General features: G+C 33.5%; 1 protein-coding gene across 1 annotated transcript in view; it reads right to left on the bottom strand.

Annotated features, from left to right (window-relative positions):
- The window catches only part of LOC150097744 (cysteine-rich motor neuron 1 protein-like), a 168632-nt gene extending 148364 nt beyond the window's left edge, over positions 1–20268 (bottom strand). Inside the window, exons 1-2 of the mRNA XM_090407273.1 lie at positions 20189–20268; positions 1378–1463 (exon numbers count right to left, since the gene is read on the bottom strand). The gene's annotated coding sequence lies outside the window, so the exon portion shown is untranslated. The remainder of the gene's footprint in view (positions 1–1377; positions 1464–20188) is intronic.
- Between the last annotated feature and the right edge of the window lie 1210 nt (positions 20269–21478).

The following is a 21478-nucleotide window of genomic DNA, read 5'->3' as shown; positions in this document are numbered from 1 at the left end:
AGGTAACTCGTGGTAAAGGTGGATAAAGAACTGATCACTTTTCTTAGTATTTTCTCCTTAATGTAAAGCACAACCCCTTGCGGAGATGTATGATGCTAAACATTAAAGGCAATGGTCACTACCCATACCGGTTTCGACCTTTATTGAGGTCTCGGACATCATACATCGGTTTTCATACACCGTTTATTTATACTTTAAAAGGACAACCAATAAACGTTTACCACGACAAACAATGAAAAGCTTATATGGGTGACATTTTTAGAAATCTTTCAGTTCTTGTAGCATCCAGTACAATTTTTCAAAAGAGTTATGTACATTTTTTTCAAAGGTTTCCAAGTAGAGATATCATTCGAGGTTTACATAAGAGTATATTTCTCCTAGGTGGAAATTTAAGAATAAAAAAATACATGTTTTATAGATTGATCCAATACAAGAGGTCGAAGGAACTATAAACACATAAGTGCCATGTGTGTATGGGGGGGGGAAGGATGCAAGTGAGGAATGAGATAGAAGGTTATTGACATTTTTTTAAGTGTTGCAAGTAGTTCTTTGAGACTGCTTCTTGCGGAAGGCTGTTCCAGAAGACGGAGGTAGATGAGATTAAAGTGTGTTTGCAGTTGCGCCGTAAAGGGGGTGTGCCGGGAAGCAGCAGCTGCTGCTACTCTTGTATTAACAGGTGCAACAAAAGGCGAAGGTATGATGGTTGACAATGACTATTGAAGTACTTATAGAACAGACAATGCAAAAGCATTGCGTCTGTGAGATAGTGGTTGAAGTGAATCTGTGAAAAAAAGGATCATCGTTGAGTCTAATTGCATGCCTCTGACCAGCATCAAGGATCTTGACGGAGGTTTTAGAAGCTTTTGTACCACCCCAAACATGGGAGCAATATTTGGGATGTTGTATATTTTAGGGTTTTTATATAACAATAAAACAAATAAAGGATATTCTATTATGAAATTTGCAAACTGGAATATGTTGTCGCAAGAAAAATATGAAAGGACCATGGGAACAGCATTTATTCCTAATGCTGAAAACTGCTGCAATGGAAGAACTTGACAGAAGAAAATCAATAAAGGTGATACATATACTGTATTTATTATATATTTATAAAAAAAGTAATTTAATTATTTTAACAACACTTTTTTTTTTTTTTTACTTTTCACTTTTTTCTGCAAGTACTACTTCAATATGTGACAAGTTTCTTGGGCTACCTGTGTTTTCCATTTCTTCTAGCTGCTTCCACAAACATGAAACTTCAACTTACAAAAACAATTATCCATTTTAGCAATCAAATAAACAACTATTGGAAATTTGTATCAGTGAAAGTTTTAATTAGTCAATGAAAAAAATTCATAAACATAGAAGAATGCTTACCTTAGGAGCATTTCTTTTGTTATGTATTATGGCATACTCTTGACTTGCTCTTCCTAAATATTTTTATGACTGAGTATTTCAAGTCTCTAAAAATCATTAAGATGACGTTAACTATCAAAAATGTAAACTATTTTTCATTAGTTTAATAAAAATATCGTTGATATTTACATGCAGCAACGAATTTCTGCAACTGCTATAGTATTTATAGGAAAAAAGATTTCCGGCAATATCTTTAGTATACAGGAAAAAATACAAATATGATTTCATTATGTATTCGTTTTTCTTGAAAATAACATTTAGTTTTTAAAAAGAAAAAAAATAAGCAGTCTTTAGTAATTCATATCAACTAGATACACTTGTCGAAAATTTTAATGGATCAAAATTCAAGCATTAGTATCGTCAGTGCTGAAGAAAGGAAAAGTTATAACCGAAATGTAGGCTCATGCATCTGATTATCCTAAGATGAATAATCCATTTGGTGCTCCCAAATTTATCTGCTTTTATTTCAACTGTCTTTTTCTTAATGAAAATGATCCAGTCGTACCAGTGGGTTCCATATTATTATTCATAGGAGAATAGTTTTCTATCAAAAACTGTTTTTTTTTCACATCCTTTCTATACCAATTAAAACTTCATTTTAATGTTTTTGAAGTCAGATGGAGTTTGATGGATGTTGACCGAAATGTATTTTATTTACACATTTCACGGAGAAAATAACTGAATCCAATATCCAGAGTTATAACGTATTTTATTCCTTTTTAGCCTTGCTGCTTAAGCCAGGAGTTTAGTCCACGATTCTAGCTTCAAATGTCACTTTCTAGGAAAGAAATTAATCAAACTATACTTAATAAATTGAAGGTTGTGTTCTTCCGAAGAAACAACGGAAAGAAATATTAATATTAATAAAGATTTTTTAGAAAAAAAAACAAGTCGAAAAATCTTTTAAATGTAGACTGAAATAATTATGTGAGTATTGTACTTGCTAATTGTTAGTATATGAAGATAAGTTTACCAAAAATTAGGAAGAATGGGACCTGCAAGATTACTTCTGTGCTAGGGAGTTGCCGTATCTTTTACTGCTTGCAGTTATAATTCCAGAAACTAAAGTGTATTCATTTGATAAAGGATAGTTGAGTTCACAATGCGGAGGCAGAAGTACTCGGTGAACCAGTGTATACATAAAACTACGGTTATTAACACAGAAATAGGGACCTGCCGTCATTCGAGACCTATTTTCCTCTTAAGGAGTTGACAGACGAGTTCGGTACACACAAGATAGGTCAATAGCATATAAGGCGTAGGATTATTGAACTGTGGGTTCAATATTTGTATGAAGTTCCTTACCCGAGACAGAAAATGAAGTCAGTATGCAATGTGGGCGGAGTTAAGTAGCTCTTAATAGGTAATTTACTGGCAATTGCAGGCAAACTGTTAACGTTATCTCGTTGGCTCTTCTTATCGAGTCCTTTCAGACTTTCCGGCATTCTTATCATACTTCGTTTTTCAGTTCCAGTTTAATGCTGTTGTCGCATTGCATTAATGCAAATAGCTTTTGGTAATATATTTTGAATTAGTACAAAGGACTTGGTTGTTATTGGTCCTCCAGACTTCTTAAGTGTGGAAATGACTTTGCATATGAAATAATCCCAATTAAATCTATTTCCTGTTCAAAATTCTTGCAGAAATCTTATGCGTCCATTTCTAGTTTCAGTTTGTATTCTACTAAGAAAAATAATTTGGTTTTCAGAAGACGTAGCTTCGATTATGTTAATCCCAGTTAACTGAGGTCTTTGTTTTGTTTTGTTTTTTTAATTTTTCTCCTTTCGCTGTCCATTTTTCAACTAAATGAACAGCAAAAGAAACAGTTTTGTCCAAGTAAACACTATTATTATATGAATAAGTTTGTAGGTGTTAGGATTAAATGCCTGATTTTTCTTTCTGGTTTCTCTTCTCTCTTATTTTTACATTTTACATTTTACATTTTACAAAAAAAAAAAAACAATTATCAATGAGAAATATCTTGTGTGAAATAAACAGTGAAGTCAAAGAAGTCTCTAGATCAGGGTTCTTGGATAATTTTATCCATATTCCACTCACGAAATCCCCCTCGGCAGTCGAACATGGCTTCAACAGTTCCTCTGTTGATTTTGTGTTTAAAAAATAGGTTATTTTTATATTTATCGTTAAATATTTCTCAATATTTTGTGCAACATGGCCCCTACAAGCTCAAGAGGCGAGCAATTGATCTGAAACAAGATCATGTTTGCGGTTGCCTTAACAACTGCTATGCGAGTGTAATGGAAAGCTATTGGGTGAAAGAAAATGTAGAATTTAAAATTTTATTAATTCTAGATATAATGCTCCAGGTCATCCACCTTACATCGGTGATCTTCACCCCAAGATCAAGGCCATGTTTCTCCCTCCAAACACTACTTCGTTGAATCAACCGACGGATCGGGGGGGTTCTTTCAATGTTTAAGGCTTATTATCTACGGCGAACTTTTTCACAAGTCATTTCTGCCACTCAAGGGAATGATCAGACTCTCATGCAATTCCTTCAAAGTATTTAATATTTATCATGCTATTAAAAATATTGCTGTGGCTCGGGAAGTAGTGACCTTTCAAGGTATGATTGGCATATGGAAAAATACATTAAAAAGGTTTGTGCACGATTTTGGAAGTTTTGAAAAAAAAATAAAGACTTTTGTAAATTGAGTGAAGAAATAGTGGACCTAGCAAACAACCTGAATCTCGAAATGAATGATGACGACATTCAACTCATAAAAGTGCCCCTGAAGAGTTGATCAACGAACAGGGGCGCGCCGGCCATATGTGCAATGTGTGCGACGCACACAGGCGCCAGGATAGTAAAGGCGCCAAAGAGGAGGAAATACTTAAAAAAAAACGTTTTTTTAAAGTGATTTTTTTATTAGAGGGGAGGGGATAGGGGCGCCAACTAAAGTTTTGCACACAGGCGCCTGACACTACTGGCGCGCCCCTGCCAACGAAGAATTGTTAGAACTGGAAGAACAACGTGTTGCAGAAGAGGAAGAACAAGAAAGGAAAAAGAGAAAGAAGGAGAGGTAGTTAAACAATTCACAGTGAAGGGTGTTGCAGAGATGTTCTCAAAATGGTTGAAGACATGGACTCTAATGTTGAACGCTACTTATTAGTAGAAAGGAAAGTACATGACGCGTGTGCTTGCTATGAACAAATTTATGATGAAAATAAGAAGAGAAATAAACAAAGCACATCGGACATTTTCATCCAAAAAACAAAGGTTACACCAGAAGAGCCGCAGCCTGGTCCTTCACATAGGGAAGATGTGAGTGGAGGAAGATATTGGTAATTATTCTCCTGTTTTATAGTGGCAGTCACGCATACAGTTTTATAATAAGGTTTAAAAATTAAAATGAGTATACTTATTACGGTTAAGTTCTTAACTCCTATAACTCTGTTGATTTAATGTATCGACTTATGTTCGAACCGGCTTACGTCCTGCCTTATGGAACGGAACCCCGACGTAAGTCGAGGGATGACTGCATTTATATTATTCCTTTTGCATCAATGATTTGTGTATTATCGTTTCTAGTCACGTTAATTTTTAGTATTTATTGTAGATCATAAAATGCGCTAGCACTCAGCAACCAATCATTACCTTTTCCAAACCTTGTAATAATAATAATAATAATAATAATAATAATAGCATTGCACCAGCCATCTTTCCTAGATCAGATTATTTTTCCTAGTACTGTGATCCATGGCTGAATATGCGTTACTCTTTTATGCAGTTTCCGGTGAAATGTGCATCTAGTGCTATGTTCCTGCTGACAAAATTGAAAGAAATTCAGAATTTCTGACCGCCCTAAGAAAGATCGTTATAAGTTCGATTCTGGTCGGCGCCTAAAGGAACTTTACTAGTTTTTTTTTTTTTTTTGCCTGTTCTCGAGTCGATCTCTGGCTACTTTAACTACTCCGTAACTCAATAAAATCGAGCGTATAACTCATACATTTCAGACAATAATACATCACATGAAATGATTCAGTTTTGTTTCATGTTCTCTCTCTCTCTTTCTCTCCTGATGCCTATAAAATCATTGATAGCCTGGACCAGCCATCAGTGACGGCTAAGCATGGAGAATGGCTTCCCACCAGTCTTCAAACGGTTAGCTAGGACTAAACGGCCTCACTTACTCTCTTTGAGAATGAAAGCATTAGTGGATTTATTTATACGAAAATATTTATTTCCTTTTAATATTTCTTTAAATTTGCTATTATAAATATTATATAATCAGTAATTGAAGTACTGATGTTCTTTTTAGAGAAATAAATGGGGCGAGATTTCAAGTAAATTTCTTCTATGCTGTTTTAGATGGTGCAATAACTTCCATTGATGAAAGATTTAGACAATTTTTAACTGTTATATCCAAAATTGCTTTGTTATAACCACAACAGTCAATTTGAAGTTTTATATAGCCTAAATAAACTAATTTCCGAAATCGATCGGAAATCAAAATGGAAAGCTTCTGCAGTATGACAGCGATTTTCTACTTCGTTTGTCGGCCGGGAATAAGAACATCAGTGCAGTCAAAGTGTATGACGAATTATATACCGTTCGAGATTGAAGTCCGAATTGTGCCAGTTCCATAAGACTCATGATACATGATACACTTAAAGTCGTTCAAACAAACAACTTATCATACCCAAATGTTGAGTACTGCTCTAAGAATATTGCTGATAATTCCTGTCAGCGTAGCAAGTGGAGAGCGATCATTTTAGCGGCTTAAAAAAAAAAAAAAAAACATACAAGTATTTCTCAAGAAAGTCTTGTAAGCCTTGCGATGGTCGCTATTGAGAACGAAGCACCACGAAAAGATAAATGGCTATAATTTATTTTAAAACCACTTTTAATTTTCACACACACACACACACACACACACACACTAATTTTGCTTACTTTACTGTTCATACAATGATGATATGCATTTGTCCCCTGACTACAATTTTTTCTTAGTACACTAAGATGACCAATCATCTCCGATTTTTTATTTTATTTTATTTTATTTCTACTTCGAATTATATTCGTTATTAAGAACTATTATGGCAGTTAAAACAAATATTTGTTTATTTCCTGGGCATTTTAGTACTGGCAGCAAATAGTATATTGATGTTAAGTGGTATAATAAAATCTATCGTTTGTAAATATATCTATAAATAAAATGGTTGTTTTTTTTAAAAAAAAGTGTATCATTCAGAAATGGTGTTTCGTCCCCGAAATTGCCCGAGAGAGAGAGAGGCAACTTTATGTAACACATTCTGTTTGAACGAACACTAATAATACTGTGTGCACAAATTACAGTTACTAAAAGAAGTTTGAGAAAACAAAAAAAGAAGTCGTGACTTACCATTCATTCTTAAGGGAGGCGGGCGCTAATTTATAGATTACAGGGGTGTATCAAAAATCCTATCGCCATAACTGTATGCCAGCAATCGGATTCGAATCCACGCCCTGTCGAAAAGTAAGCACGCACACAATACACGCCGCCAACGGTGACGGGATGTGTAAAGGATAGATGTATTTTGCGAAATGTGATCGTGCTTGCATTTTATAAAACATCGCTGTAGCTTTATCCTTACATATGGATGAAATATATCAATAAATTTATGCTTTATTGATTTATGCAAATATATCAATTAATTTATATATATCAATTAATTTATGCAAATATTATTCCAACTTCAATAGACACTTCTCATCCTTGTAATTGTTGAAGTGTAAACACATCAAGTGGCACTGTGAAAGTGGACAAAAAAAAAAAAAAGGTAAAAGAAGATAGTGAAGGAGGCATAGGACACCAACGGGCAGTGAGCCCATGGTTCGTGATGATGAAACACATCAAGGCTAGTTGTTATTAATTTATGCTAACGTCCATACTTCATCGTGCAGGCGTTCGAAATCGAAAATCCTACAGAATAGGTTGGTTAATTCTTACTCCGGGAGTGTCTGTAAATGTGTGTGTGTGTGGGTGGGTGGGTGGGTGTTCACGGGGCCGGTTTGCCTGTTCTGGGGGACGAAAAATCCGCGTTTCCGGGTGAAAAAACCTCTTATCTCCGTATAAGACTGGCTAACTCACCTTTAGTCGAAAGAGACCAGATAAAGGTTCCTCACGTCATGGATGGGAATCGAATCCAGATATTTCCGACCAAAGGGCTTCGTCTATACCGACTGAGCTACCGAGGCTCATATTAACTCGTAAATATTTCTTATTGCAGCTATTAGGATATTTATTAGCAAAAATAAAACAATAACTATATTTTGATATTTTCAGAAAAATATATCTAATTAAAATATAATATAGTTATATTTATTTATTATTATTTTTAACTTGGTCACTATATTGGAAAAATTTGTCTACTACTAAAGTAAACAATGTTCAAAGGGAGGCGGGCGTCATCACCTTTTCCATTACCTTTTAGCACACTTTTGTTCAAGCCATCCCACTTCCTTTTCCTAACAAAATGCTATTCGTTATGTTGTTTTTTAATTAGTTTTTAAAAATAAATTATGTTTTTAAAAATAAAAAATAAACATATAGTAAGATCAAAAGTGCATTGGTTATATTTGAGATGCGTCTTTGCACCTTTGTGTACTGGCAAAGCATCTATCACCATTAAACGAGTTTTGTATCTTTTAATTCTTCTCTGAAAGAAGAATATGGAAAATGTTAGTTTTCCATGTAAAATGTAACTTTCCTAAAGTAAATAAATGAATTAAGGTTTAGTACAATACCTGAAAAAAAAAAATGTAATGCAACAAAAGTAATTTAGAATAGCTACTGAATTTAGAATATAGTTTGAGAAATTGCCGACTGATGGCGCTGTTATAACTAGAGCAAAATTAAAAGTAGATGTTACAATAGTATGATAGGTACCAATATCCGCCAGGCAGAGGTTATTAGAAAGATTTTTTTAAAACTCCTCCAAAGATATTTAAAACTGTAAAAGATACCAAGAGAATCCCCCCCATTGTTATTAAATACAATAGCTGTAGCGAAACTTAATATGCTCTAGTCCGCTTGCTCAAGTGTCTTTGCTGAAGAAAAGAAAAGTATGCTCGCTTTCCAAGTGGAACGGACACGACCTTAAAGTCATTTATTCGATAGAGGAAAACCTGCATATAGAAAATATGGGCCACACTTCCTGCATAGATCTCAAGCTAAAGTGGATATAGCAATACAGTATTTATTATTTGTCTATGTTCGTTGTCACGTAATTTTGTCATCCTATTAGGTATATTTGCCAGCCACTTAGATTTATAAACTATATAAATTAACTCCGGTTACATATACCCAAAGAAAAGCTTTGGTCTATTATTCGGTCTGATTCTGTACACACTCTTTTTATGAGTTATGTGCAGTATACATCAGTTTCTCCAAATTTTGTTAGAAATCAACAAGTTTGTTGGAATTGATGACAAAGTTCGTAAAGTGGATGCTGTATCTATCTTGCGAAAGGTCATGAGTTACATCGATCAGTATATGTATAAAGTATCTAAAATAAATAAATATAATTGGATAATTAGAGTGATCAATTATAAAAGTTACCCATCCCTGATTAAGCATGGCATTCATATCGGAACACGAGACAATGGATGTCAAATCAGAAGAGTAATGGGCATTCCTGAAAATCTGACCACCCTGTTACTAATACTTCCTGATGAAGCCATTGTTGCTGCCATGGCCTAGATATGCAAATTTCACAGATGAGGCCACTCCAAATGTCACTAATATTGCCTGTCCCTACCATGCTGCTTTCGTTACGTTGATGGATTATATGTGTGCAGGTGGTTTTATAGTAGTGTGGCTAGACACCCCGGAATGCTAAGATAAACGTGAAATCAAAGCTAGAAAATTAACAGCATTACATTTTCTGTTAGAATTTGGGTATTGTCATTGGGAATGTTTATATCATCTAGCTATAGCAATATGAAATAGGAGAACAAAAAATAAAAGAGGGGAAAATATTCAGTATCATCCTCCAGTATTATAAAAATATTATGGCAACAATAAAATTCAGACTATAATAAATTTAGTTTAATCCTTTATTCAAGTGTAAGTAAACAAAGTTTGTGCCTGAAGTATCTTCAGGACTGAGGCAACTTGTGGTAAAAGTGGACCAAGCACTCATCACTCATTGTCTTAGTATCTCCCATAATGCAAAGCACATCTCCTTGCGGACATGTACAATGCTATGCATTAAAGGAAGGGCCACTACTCAGACCAGCTTCGACCTTTATTGAGGTCTCGTCAGTGGGGCCAGACCCAGAGGTGGTGATACTAAGGTGAAAGCAAGAGAAATCATTTACCTATACGAGTTGCCAAAAGGTGTCTCACCTTATTATTAAATTACTCTGGATTTAGAGAAAGATGTTGGAAGTTTTTTTCCCACTTGGTTAGACTATATTAAATTTAGTTTAACCCTTTATCCAAGTGTAAGCACACAAATAGGTAAATATGACTTCTCTATTGCTTCCACCTTAGTATCACCACCTCTGGGTCTGGCTCCCACTGACGAGACCTCAATAAAGGCCGAAACCGGTCTGGGTAGTGGCCCTTCCCTCAATGCATAGCATTATACATGTCTGCAAGGAAATGTGCTTTGCATTATAGGAGATAATAAGACAATGAGTGATGAGAGCTTGGTCCACCTTTACCACAAGTTGCCTCAGTCCTGAAGATACTTCAGGCACAAGCTTTGTTTGCTTACACTTGGATAAAGGATTAAACTAAATTTATTATAGTCTAATCAAGTGGGAAAAAAAATTCCAGTAATATTTAGAGCAGTTGAATCTTTCTGGAATAATAGTTTAGAGAAGTGTCATGCAACAATGTTCAGTTTCCACCATATTTGTTTAACCTGTGCCTGGAATAACTAGTAAAAGGATATATATCATGACAACAACTGAATGGACACAATTACATCATAGAAAATGTGCAGATAACATTATTATTTAATGATAATGAAGAAAATCCAATGTATATAAATAACCTAAACAAAACAAGTAGACTATGCAATGCAGATAAATTTTAATAAAATTAAAACAATGGCAATAGTTAGAAATAACTTAGAAGTGGATGAAAATAAGCTGGAATAGGTTAAAAAATTAAATTACGTATGCAAGTTGATCACAGAGAGGCTAAATTATGAAGAAACTATTAAACAGAATAAATATATGGCGGGCTACTATAACCAAACATACAAACAAATAGAAAAATACACATCTCTCCAAAGAACTTAAAATCGAAACATTAGTTCAATGATATTCCACACAGTTTTTCAAAATGAAGACTGTGGTTATCAAGCAGAAGGAAGAAAGATTGAAATGCTTTGAAAACAAGTGTTCGAGGAAAATAAATACAACATCATGGACTGAAATGAAAACTAATTAGGATATCAGAGAAGAATTATACTACCATACGAGTATTATATTATACTACTCCTACCATAATTATACTACCACGCTGCAGACAGATTGAACTAGGAAGCTATTGTTCATTGGAGGCCTAAAGTATCTAAAAAAAGTCAAGTGGCAGAGCAGATTCCGGATTACTTAACTTGTAAACCATCTACCGTAAAAATGTGCGATAGTTTTACAGTCTTTCTGGGATCAGATTCATATACAATGTTGCAACTCACTCTACACTCAAGAAATTTCTAAACAAAAATGAAAAAAAAAAAAACTGCTGTTGTGTACTTTTTCCTTTTTCTTTCTTTTTTTCAAAAATAAAGTACTGCCACTGAAGAAGAAAATAATTAATGACGTAAAAAAGATGAATTTATCGAAAGGGAACCCTAAGCATAAAATATGGACTCTAATCTTCGAAGGGTGACAACATGGACCAGCAGGCTTTTACCCTAAAGAATGAACAATGGATATATTTTTTATCATACTTATATAAATTTAGCAGCAGTGGCCAAAGGACAGAGCGTATGATACTCCACTTGTTATCCGCTTTTTCTAAGAGACTCTTCATTAATATGTTGATATTTATCATTCACTAATTACTTTCCAATACATACGTCCATTATCATCTCCCATTTTGTGTGACTTAAACGTGAACTTACCATGAGGCCATCTGTCAAACGCCTTCGCAACATCCAAAAATATCATACTTTATGCGTCTTCGTTGAATGCTGTTGTTACTTTAATTATAAAATGGAACTAGACTGTTAAAACGTGCTGTTAATAGAGGCATTCTGGACATTATAAAGAATCCCGGATGGGAGATTGTGAGTAGGTCTACTATGTCAAGGTCAAGGAAACATAGTAGATTTACTTTATTTTTAATATTTTGCTCTTCGCTTTTTAAATAATCAATTACGCAGAATTAGTTGTATTTTTTTGTAAATGTTCATCACCTTATTTTCTTTTAATTCTCTGCCTTCCTTGAATGATCTGTGTAATGAGCTGCCCTTAATGACTTCCGATATAAAAAGCTCCAGTCCAGGGGGAAAAAATGATACTGGATCAGATACTTTGATATATTAACAAAAATGTCAATATAATTAGCTCTCATCATCTAAGGGGAAAAAAAAAAGATGAAGTTTGTTAAGATGTTAAGGCAACGAAAACTGTTGCGGAATACAATTTTTATATGAAGTTCCGCGTTATTTAGTGGTAAAGGTTACCGAGAAAAGTTGGTGTCCGTCCAAGTTGCTCTTAAACAGCCTCCCTTGTTGTCGGCGGCACGTATACTGAAGGTCACCGAGCTTAAATATCGTCCGAGTTCTCCTTGCGCTGAACAAATAAGTAGTAAAGTATCTTACAATCAGAAGGGTGGATGAAAACTGGGTTGCTAATTTATATAATCACCTTAGCCTTGTGGGTTTCGAACTGAAAAATTTAAGCTCTTCGTCGACACTTTTTCGGATGTATCTATCTGTCTGCTTGCCTGTTTGGCAATTGGCCTTCGATTCCTGAAAGAATGTTAAAAAATAGTGAGGGGAGATAAGCATACGTATTTGAGTATCTAGGTCAGCTATTTCTAAATTTATCATACACTTTTCAACGACCTTTTTTTAATATTTGCAAGAACCCTTTAGTCAAGAAACTTGTTGATGTCTAATCGAAAACATACATAGAATATAGGATGTGTATGCACATGCATATATACACATACGCACACACAACCTTAATCTAGTAGACAAACTAATGTCTGATGTCAGTCGGCTACAAATAGAACCGGGGGAGAAATTGAAAAGTTCCCAAGTAGACACTTGTAGTGAGACGTTCCAATTTTTATCTTTTTTTTCTTTTTTTTTCTTCTTTTTTTTTGCAGGTGTAGAATAAAGGTAGGTGGGTTATCTATAAGCTGAAGCACGAAATGAAATTCAAATATGTCGCATTCATTATGTTAAATGAATGCACAATAATTTGCACATATTAATCAAAGTGAAGTATTCGATTAAGAGCCATTCTTTAATGATATAGAATATTTCATTCCCCTCTCTAACAGTATCGCTATTTTAAAGGAAAACGTTAATAATAATAATAATAATAATAATAATAATAATAATAATAATAATATATCAGATAAATGTGTTTCTAATTTTGTAGCTTCAGTACGTAATTACATCTAACAATATCCTTACTATCATATTTTTTCACGTTTAGCAATTTTTCTTATGTTTTGAACAATTTTGACAAGGTCTGAAACATTCTAAGTGGTTTCAAACCATGAGGAGTCCACTAGGGGGGACAGCCTTTTCTAGGGGCGGTAGAGCAAAACAGTGGTCAATATTATTATTTTAGAGCAGCACAACTTCCTCGTATACTCGATGTTTCATCCACTTATTGCAATATAACATAGCTTTAAAAACACTTGCGATACTTGTCACTGTATACAGTCAGAAATATGAAAGTTCCAATGTTAAAATAAATATATCTGTGTGCTATTTTACTTTTAGTTTGGTTTCAAGTATAATTGTGTACTATTAAAAACTATAAGAACGTTTATTAGAATAAAATACATGCTAAGAAAACTACAGGTTAATACAGTATTATGACAAATGTAGGGGAAGCAAGAATTTGTTTACCAAAAAAAAAAAAAAAGGAGGAGCCTCTCTTTAAAAGTTTCTAAAATCACTGTACTAATAAGATCTTGCATTTCTGATATCAAAAAGTTTTTTTTTTCTCAGAAAAAGGCTTGATTTTGTGACATGCAATCTTTCTCATTTACATTCCCCGCTAGAAAAGATCATCGAAAATGTTATGATAAGAATAATTATCGAGAATAGAACAATTAAAGAAAAATTGAAATGATAAGAATAATCTAAAAATAATGTAAAAAAAATTCAAGAAAAATTCACGTGATTATTTATGAAAAATATCAAAATTATTTTAATAACAAATAATGAACATTTTCTCACTAAGAATACTATAATGCCAATGACATCAATCAATCTACCTGACACTTCTAACCAGAAGTAATATGACTGTCATAATTAAATGAAAGATAATCAAAGCTAATTAAGTATATCTACTTTTATAATAGCTTAACATATTTTCAAATAAAAGTTAGGTAACTTAAAGACGGTGGTGGATTCAGATTTTAATTCTGGAAGGGGTGATTGTCATGTATTAGGAGGGTCACTCGAGAAATAATGTCGGTGGAACTGAAAACCACTCTAATAATTTTTATTCGAAAATATCACTAAAATATATATTAATGCATATTAAAATTATTTTTAATACATAACATTTAGAGAGGTATACTGTTTTGTAATTTAAACGAATTTCACATTATTATTTTGTTCCGATTTCTTGAAGGAGCCGTCTCCTTACTATCCCTCTGAGTTCTGCAACTCCGAGTTCCGAGTAATCTATCAGGAAGAAGTAAATACACTTGCAAAGCGAATGTGATTATTTTGTGTATTATAACTAGGTTATGATGAACAAAGAACTCTTATTACTCATAAGAAAAAAATGTCGACCAGTAACAGAAGAATCGAATCTTCAAAACAATGTAGTGGGTGGGTGGCGAGGATTACTGATACAGAAAGGAATGTCCCCATTTCCCTGATGGCCTTCTTATAGCATATTATTCAATCACTAACAAAATACACTCCTGGTCATATCGTTTAACCTCATTAACTGGACAGGTGCCAACTTTCTGCAGCTAGCCGGCGACAAAAAGATTTCCAAGCGAATATTTTCCGAATTATTCAATCTATCAATGACAGTGGCAATTCAGGTTAAGAAATCTCACAGTGGTTGTTTGGAGTGGAAACACGAAAATCTAGTTGATATCCGAAGAATATGCAAAGAATATCACTGAAAACTATGTGAAAAATAAACATACTGTCAAAATATAATCATTTTCTTTTCATAAAGGAGACATTTAAGACTTTATTGTTATTGAAAAATAAGCGCCTTTTTAATACGAACTTCATTGGAAAAATTGTGTGACAATTTCATGTACAGGGTGGCCCATAAGTCATGGAGCATGCCGTAGAAAGCGCCGGTCTCTGTGAAGCAACTTATACGTTTTTTTTTTTTTTTTTTTTTTTTTTACATCCCCAGATTGTTTTTATTAGTTATGATAAACCACATCATCCAAATGCCTTCCATTTTCAGCTTCAGAGACGGACCCTTTCTAAGGAATGCACCATAACGTATGACCACTCTGAATATCCTATCTTCGAAATGTTTCAGTAAAATGATTTGAATATGGTGAATTATATTCCCACAACAGAACTAATAAGACAAATCTATATCATAACGACTATACCAAAAGACAAGGCTCACTCGAATTTATTTAATAGCTATTAGAAGATTTTTTTCCCCAGTTAATCTACATATTCAGAGGCATCCAGTAATTTTTCTTGAAAAGCTCTAGAAAAAAATTTGGACATTGCTGGGAATTCAGTAGTATAAAAAGTTTTTGTTTGAATAACTTTTGATGTACTAGAATGGAATAAATGTGGTGTAAATAGATTTGTAAATATAACTTTTCATATAATTCTTCATAAAAAATGAATAAATAAAACTGCCTTAAATCCTCAAAAGTAACGGCAAAAGTTTCAATAAAAATATAAAGGGAAGGAAAATGAAGACCAAATAATCTCCTTTCCCATTTAAAAACACATGGCATTCCTCTTTACTGAAGAGACTTGCCACTGGTTTCTGGGACTAAATAGGCCATAACAGACCTAAATCCACGTAATGATGACACACTCTTCTTCTTTCTTAACTTGTTATGTGTAACACACATTATTATTATTATTATTATTATTATTATTATTATTATTATTATTATTATTATTATTATTAAAGGTCATTTTTAACCATATGCAGATACATTGTACTGTAATCTGGATTCACTTTATTACAGATTTTCTCTGTAATAAAGTGAATAAACTGGTCTTTGTGGCTTGCTGTTTTCTGAACAATTGTCATGTATACATGTACGATTTCAGATTCTCGGTAGACAAGGTTAGACAAGTCAAGAGCCGATGAAAAGTCTCTTCAATGTGCAGGCATCATTCTGCTGCAGTGTGAGCGCGCATGGCCTCAAATTCTCAGCTTATATTCAGTCGACGAGTTCCTTCAGAAACGAGGCTGATTAACTTCATTCAACAGCCCATTGAAGAGGCGATGGGGTGCCACTGATTGGCTGTCCTTCTTGTAATCGGTGCTTTAAGTGGTTCTGGGTTAAGAAAGACAAATTCGGCTGTTATTAATATAAAACCTGCATCTTTTGATGCTTATGCACTTTATTTTCAACATAAAGTGTTGAAAACTCACTCACTCACTCGGAAAAAAAATTTTTTTTTCCAAAAACTTTTTATGACAAAAACCATATTCTAACCCGTCAAAAATGTCATTAAAAAAGAAAGCAAAACGGAAGAGAATGAAACGAAATAAATTCTGTTTCCTTTATTAAAATAGCTTGCATTTCTTTTTTTTTCTTAACTTTTGTTTTTTTTATTATTATTATTACCTTTTAACACACTTTGAACAAATAAATCCAATACTTCTGAGACTCATGAACATAATATTATGTTGTGAATACATAATATACTGTAGAGGCAAAAAGTATTATTAACATTTTTAATCTTAATTAACATTAAGATTTTTTAATTGAAATCAATTGTAGAAAATTAACCACATATGCAGCACTTAGTGCTGAATTTTGTAAAATTATAAGTTGGAATGAAAACACACACACACACACACACACACACAGAGAGAGAGAGAGAGAGAGAGAGAGAGAGAGAGAAATTTCGTGCTTCACACCATAAGAAACCTCACAAATCAGGCACTCTTTTAATTCTTGAGAGCACTGTAGTTCACTTTATTAACGACGAGGAATACTTTTTAATAATGTAGTTCCTTACAAATACAAAGGGGTATGAAAGACAATGATTTGAAGACTTCTTTCAAGTAAACAGATTCAACTCACTTTTAACAGTGAGATAATCAGAGGATATATTTCTCTTTTCAATACTGCTTGCATTACTATCAAGCTAGCCACAATCCTCAAAAGGTATAAAATAAAAACATCCTTCATTCATCAAATTAAAATATTTTTTCCATCTGTTAAGCCTATACTTCTTCTTCTTCTTAAGTATTCTGCAAATGAGCAGGTTCTTCTCTTAGTAGCAAAAACTTACCTTCCACTCTCTTCTGTTCTGAGCCTTTTCTTTCAAGGTTGTGTACTTGTCTCCATTCAGCATGTCACCCAGCATTGTTTTCCTTACTCTTCCTCTGGGCCTTTTTTCGTCTATTTTTCCTTCGATGGCATCTGATGATTCCATTTCTTCTCAGAATATGTCCGATTCAGTTTCCCTTTCTTCTTTTTATCCTCTTTAACAGAAATTTCTTCTTCTATTCTTTTTAAGACCTCTTCATTAGTTATTTTCTCTGTCCATTTGATTTTTTTCCATCCTTCTCCAAATCCACATCTCAAAGCTTTCCAAAATCTTAATTTCTTCTTTCTTCAATGTTCAAGTTTGAGCTGTATAGAGGATAACACTCCACACACACCGGCCCCGTGAACACACAGACTACAGTCATAGGATATAGTACGGCAAGGAAGGCAACGAGAAACCACCTTGCTCATAATCATTTCCCTAGTATGATAGCATCTAGTTACCCCCACCAGCCGTATGGCTGAGGGAATAGAATAGGAATATTGTTCTCTGTTCGCAGTACGGAATACAATAGTCATACCACAGACGATAAGCTTCAGGGCATTTTTGCCGTTCTTGTATAGGCTTAGTAAAATACAGAAAGCTAAAGAAAAGACTAATAAAATGTCTGCTTGTGGGATGAAAATCCCAGATAAACTGGTGGAAAATACCCTGCTGTCAACGCCCAAGAGCGGCTTACTTAGTTATGGCTGAGGAAAATCCTTAAGTTCCTCACGTCGTCGACGGGAATCGAACCTAGGACACTCCTTCCCCAGCTAACGCCGCGGACAGGGAACAATATATAGAACAACAAATCGAACCGACTGCAGAGAGACAGAGTACAATAGACTGAATAAGCTATTCTCAGCCAATCTAAATCATGTTAAATTTGAAAAAAAAATTAATCGAATTATAGTTTACGTGAAATAAGTAACTATTTATTATAATAAAAGAGTCTCCCATGTTTCATAAGTTTTTTTTTTTATATGAACTTATTGGAACACCAGTGCAGAGAAAAATGCTGCATGAAATCGTGAAATTTAAAAATATTAAAAAACAAGAGAATCCTCTTTTTTTACCCCCTTTTCATATTAAGAACAGCATGGATTTATATAAAAAAAATGCTGAACTTTGTTTTGCATCTTCTTACTTAATGAGCGGATGCGGATGTTGTTTCTTTGCTTGCCACATTCCTTTAGAAGAAATCGTGTGACTAGTCCAGAATAAACCTCCCCATAGATAAAGGCACTTCAGGTTTCGATTTCTTATTTCATCTTGGGTCTTTTAATTGATGAAAAACATTGTAAAAGTAATTGAAAGCATGGCCATAGGAAGTTCTCTTTCCCTAACATTGATCAATTATTTCACAGAGCATTTCGAAGAATTTTGCCTCCATAACATAAATCCAATGCCATCAGTTTGGTCACGATGTAGGTAACATTTGCTATCGTGGATAGGAGACAATTATGTTAGACATGAAGAATATCACCGTATTTCTTTCTTTCTTTTTTTTAAAAAGATTCTTCAGATTCTTCTTCAAATGGATGGAAACTTCATTTTTCGATCTTTAGGATCTGTGGTTTATCTTATTTTGGCCAATCCAGAAGATCTATTGCTGGTCGTTGCGATGATTCAAATGCCGAACAGAATACTAAATATAGAGAAATAAAAATATACAAAACAGTGGACATTTATACCGCTACAAAATGAACTTGCCTTTACAGATGTAGCTTCAAAATGTCTATAAAAAGAATATCCGTAGTTTCTAAAATAACAAACATAAATTGAGATATATTTCGAGAAAGTTCAGATACCTTCTTAAAAATGGAGAAAATAGCAGTACCAGATATCTGCATTACCAAACGACATATTAAACTCAACATAATGTTTCGATTCTACATTTACACTCACTGAAATGTGAGCATCAATCTGCCATATTTTGAAGAAAATGTGGCAGATTGTGGCAGAATATGAAGGTAAAGAAAATGGTAAAAAATAATGAATTTTAACTCATTCTGAATATTAATCTGCTTTTAACTACTAAACTATTTATTTCCCCTGAAAATTAATTGCGTTTAATTTTTCATTATGAAATAAACCTCACGACTTAGAATTTTCGCACTGTTTTATATGTAATAAACGTTTAATTATTCTATAAATTTAAACCATTTAACAGAAATTTAATTCACAATGGAAAACAAGTTCAACTTACCCACAAATCACAAATCGTTTGGTTTTCTGAAAAAAATAAATCGCCCTCTAGTGAAGACAGTTGTGAAAAATGTGAGAAATTCGTAAAAAAATCCAAGCGTGCATCAAGCGTTCAGGTACCTTCTTAAAAACGGAGAAAATAGGAGTACCGGATATCTGCATTACCAAACGTACTACATATTAAACTCAATGTAATGTTTCGATTATACATTTACACTCACGGAAATGTGCATCAATCTGCCATATTTTGAAGAAAATGTGGCAGAATATGAAGGTAAAGAAAATGGTAAAAAATAATGAATTTTAACTCATTCTGAATATTAATCTGCTTTTAACTACTAAACTATTTATTTCCCCTGAAAATTAATTGCGTTTGATTTTTCATTATGAAACAAACCTTACGACTTAGAATTTTTGCTCTGTTTTATATGTACTAAATGTTTAATTATTCTATAAATTTAAACCATTTAACAGAAATTTAATTCACAATGGAAAACAAGTTCAACTTACCCACAAATCACAAATCGTTTGGTTTCCTGAAAAAAATAAATCGCCCTCTAGTGAAGATAGTTGTGAAAAAATGTGAGAAATTCGTAAAAAAAATCCAAGCGTGCACGATACTTATAGAGCTTACTGTATAATCGATTCTCTTTCTTTAGGTAATGTAGAATTGCAACATGTACCAGTGAGTCGATTTTAATTAAAAATTCGAAAATTCTGTAGGATAAAGAATCACCTCTCCAAATAATTCCTGTCTTTACAGACATATCATAAAGCATGATTATTGTTAGGCAGGCATGCATTACTATCATAAAGCATGCCTACCTAACAATAATCAGGATAAGTAAGCAAATTAATAATGTAAAATTTAAAAATATCATTCAAAAAAGTAAAGTAAAAGACTTACTTTTGTCTATCGCCTAATATCCTTGTTATGCCAGTTGAAAGTATGAATACTATAATCTCTATCTCAGGCCATATAACTACGCCGCTTTTGAAAAAAAAATTCTAGAAAAATTCCTACAGATTTGTCAGTTTATGTCAAAGTATTTCGATATACTTTATCTGAAGAAGTTTTGTTGAGTGTTTTAAAAAAAATAACCAAATCCTTTCAAACACATTACAGAAGTTATGTCAGAAGTTTCTGATGGTTGCCACCACCACTACTAAGCATACACGAATAGCACGCTTCTTTACAGTCCGTATATGGCGGTGCACATAACAGCTACTTCCTGTTATATCATCACTCACAAATCCTGTAATGTTTGCAGTTTATGAGTGTACACTTTATGTTTTAGTTATCTCCATGCAATAATAAAAGTCTAGGGAGGGGTGAGATCCGAGATCTTGGGAAGTATTCAAAAGTATTCTTCCTTGAGACTAATATATCCGTTGTTTGGTAAACTTCGGTGTTCAGCTAGGCACAGAATTTTTAAACGATGAGATTTCACATTTTTATTCTAAATAAAAATGTGAAATCTCATAATTTAAAAATTCTGTAATATATTTAGAAACGTTTTTTTTTTAATATGGAAACTGTTCTAATCACTAAAAATTCAGGATATCTCTGCCCGGTAAGAGTATTATTGAATTTGTGATCATCTATCCAGGAAGGAGAGTTATATCCACAAGCTAATCTCTGGTCTAGTTGTGGTGATTCCAATGATGACTTAATTGGATGCGGCTTTGTCTACAGGATTACATCAACAAAATCACCACGTTCATTATTCTTCTTACAGTACTGCTTGCAAAATTGTTTTCATAGACCCACAGTGATCTTTTCATACCTTATACAATAGCCGGGACATAAAATAATTAAACTTTTTATTCCGTTTTAAGATTCCTCAAAACCCATAACTCAAACGCAGTTGTAGGGAATAATCATGTTGATTGGTAGTGTACCCCTTAACTGCTTTAGTGTTTTAAGCACTCCCTGATGTGCTTTTCTCCACCAACTTCCTTTTTTGATATCGTGCAGATTTGGATGCTCTTCAAATTTATCTTCAAGGGGTGGGGAGAATTTTGTTACATGCAATGGCTTTTTTATATATAGCAAATAACCGTTGTCCACGCAAACTTATTTAAGATTTTTATATTTTCATCACCATTTTAAAATGCATCCATTCTTCAAATATTAGTTGGTTATTTTATTCTCTGCAAAATTACATACGCCGAATAGTTTACAGATCGGATTTCC

This window comes from Typopeltis vanoorti, chromosome 17 (genome assembly GCF_054136105.1).
Source record: "Typopeltis vanoorti isolate ZY-2024b chromosome 17, IOZ_Tvanoo_1.0, whole genome shotgun sequence".
Lineage (NCBI taxonomy): Eukaryota > Metazoa > Arthropoda > Arachnida > Uropygi > Thelyphonidae > Typopeltis > Typopeltis vanoorti.
The sequence above is the reverse complement of the archived record's forward strand: the minus strand, read 5'-3'. Positions and strand labels throughout refer to the sequence as shown.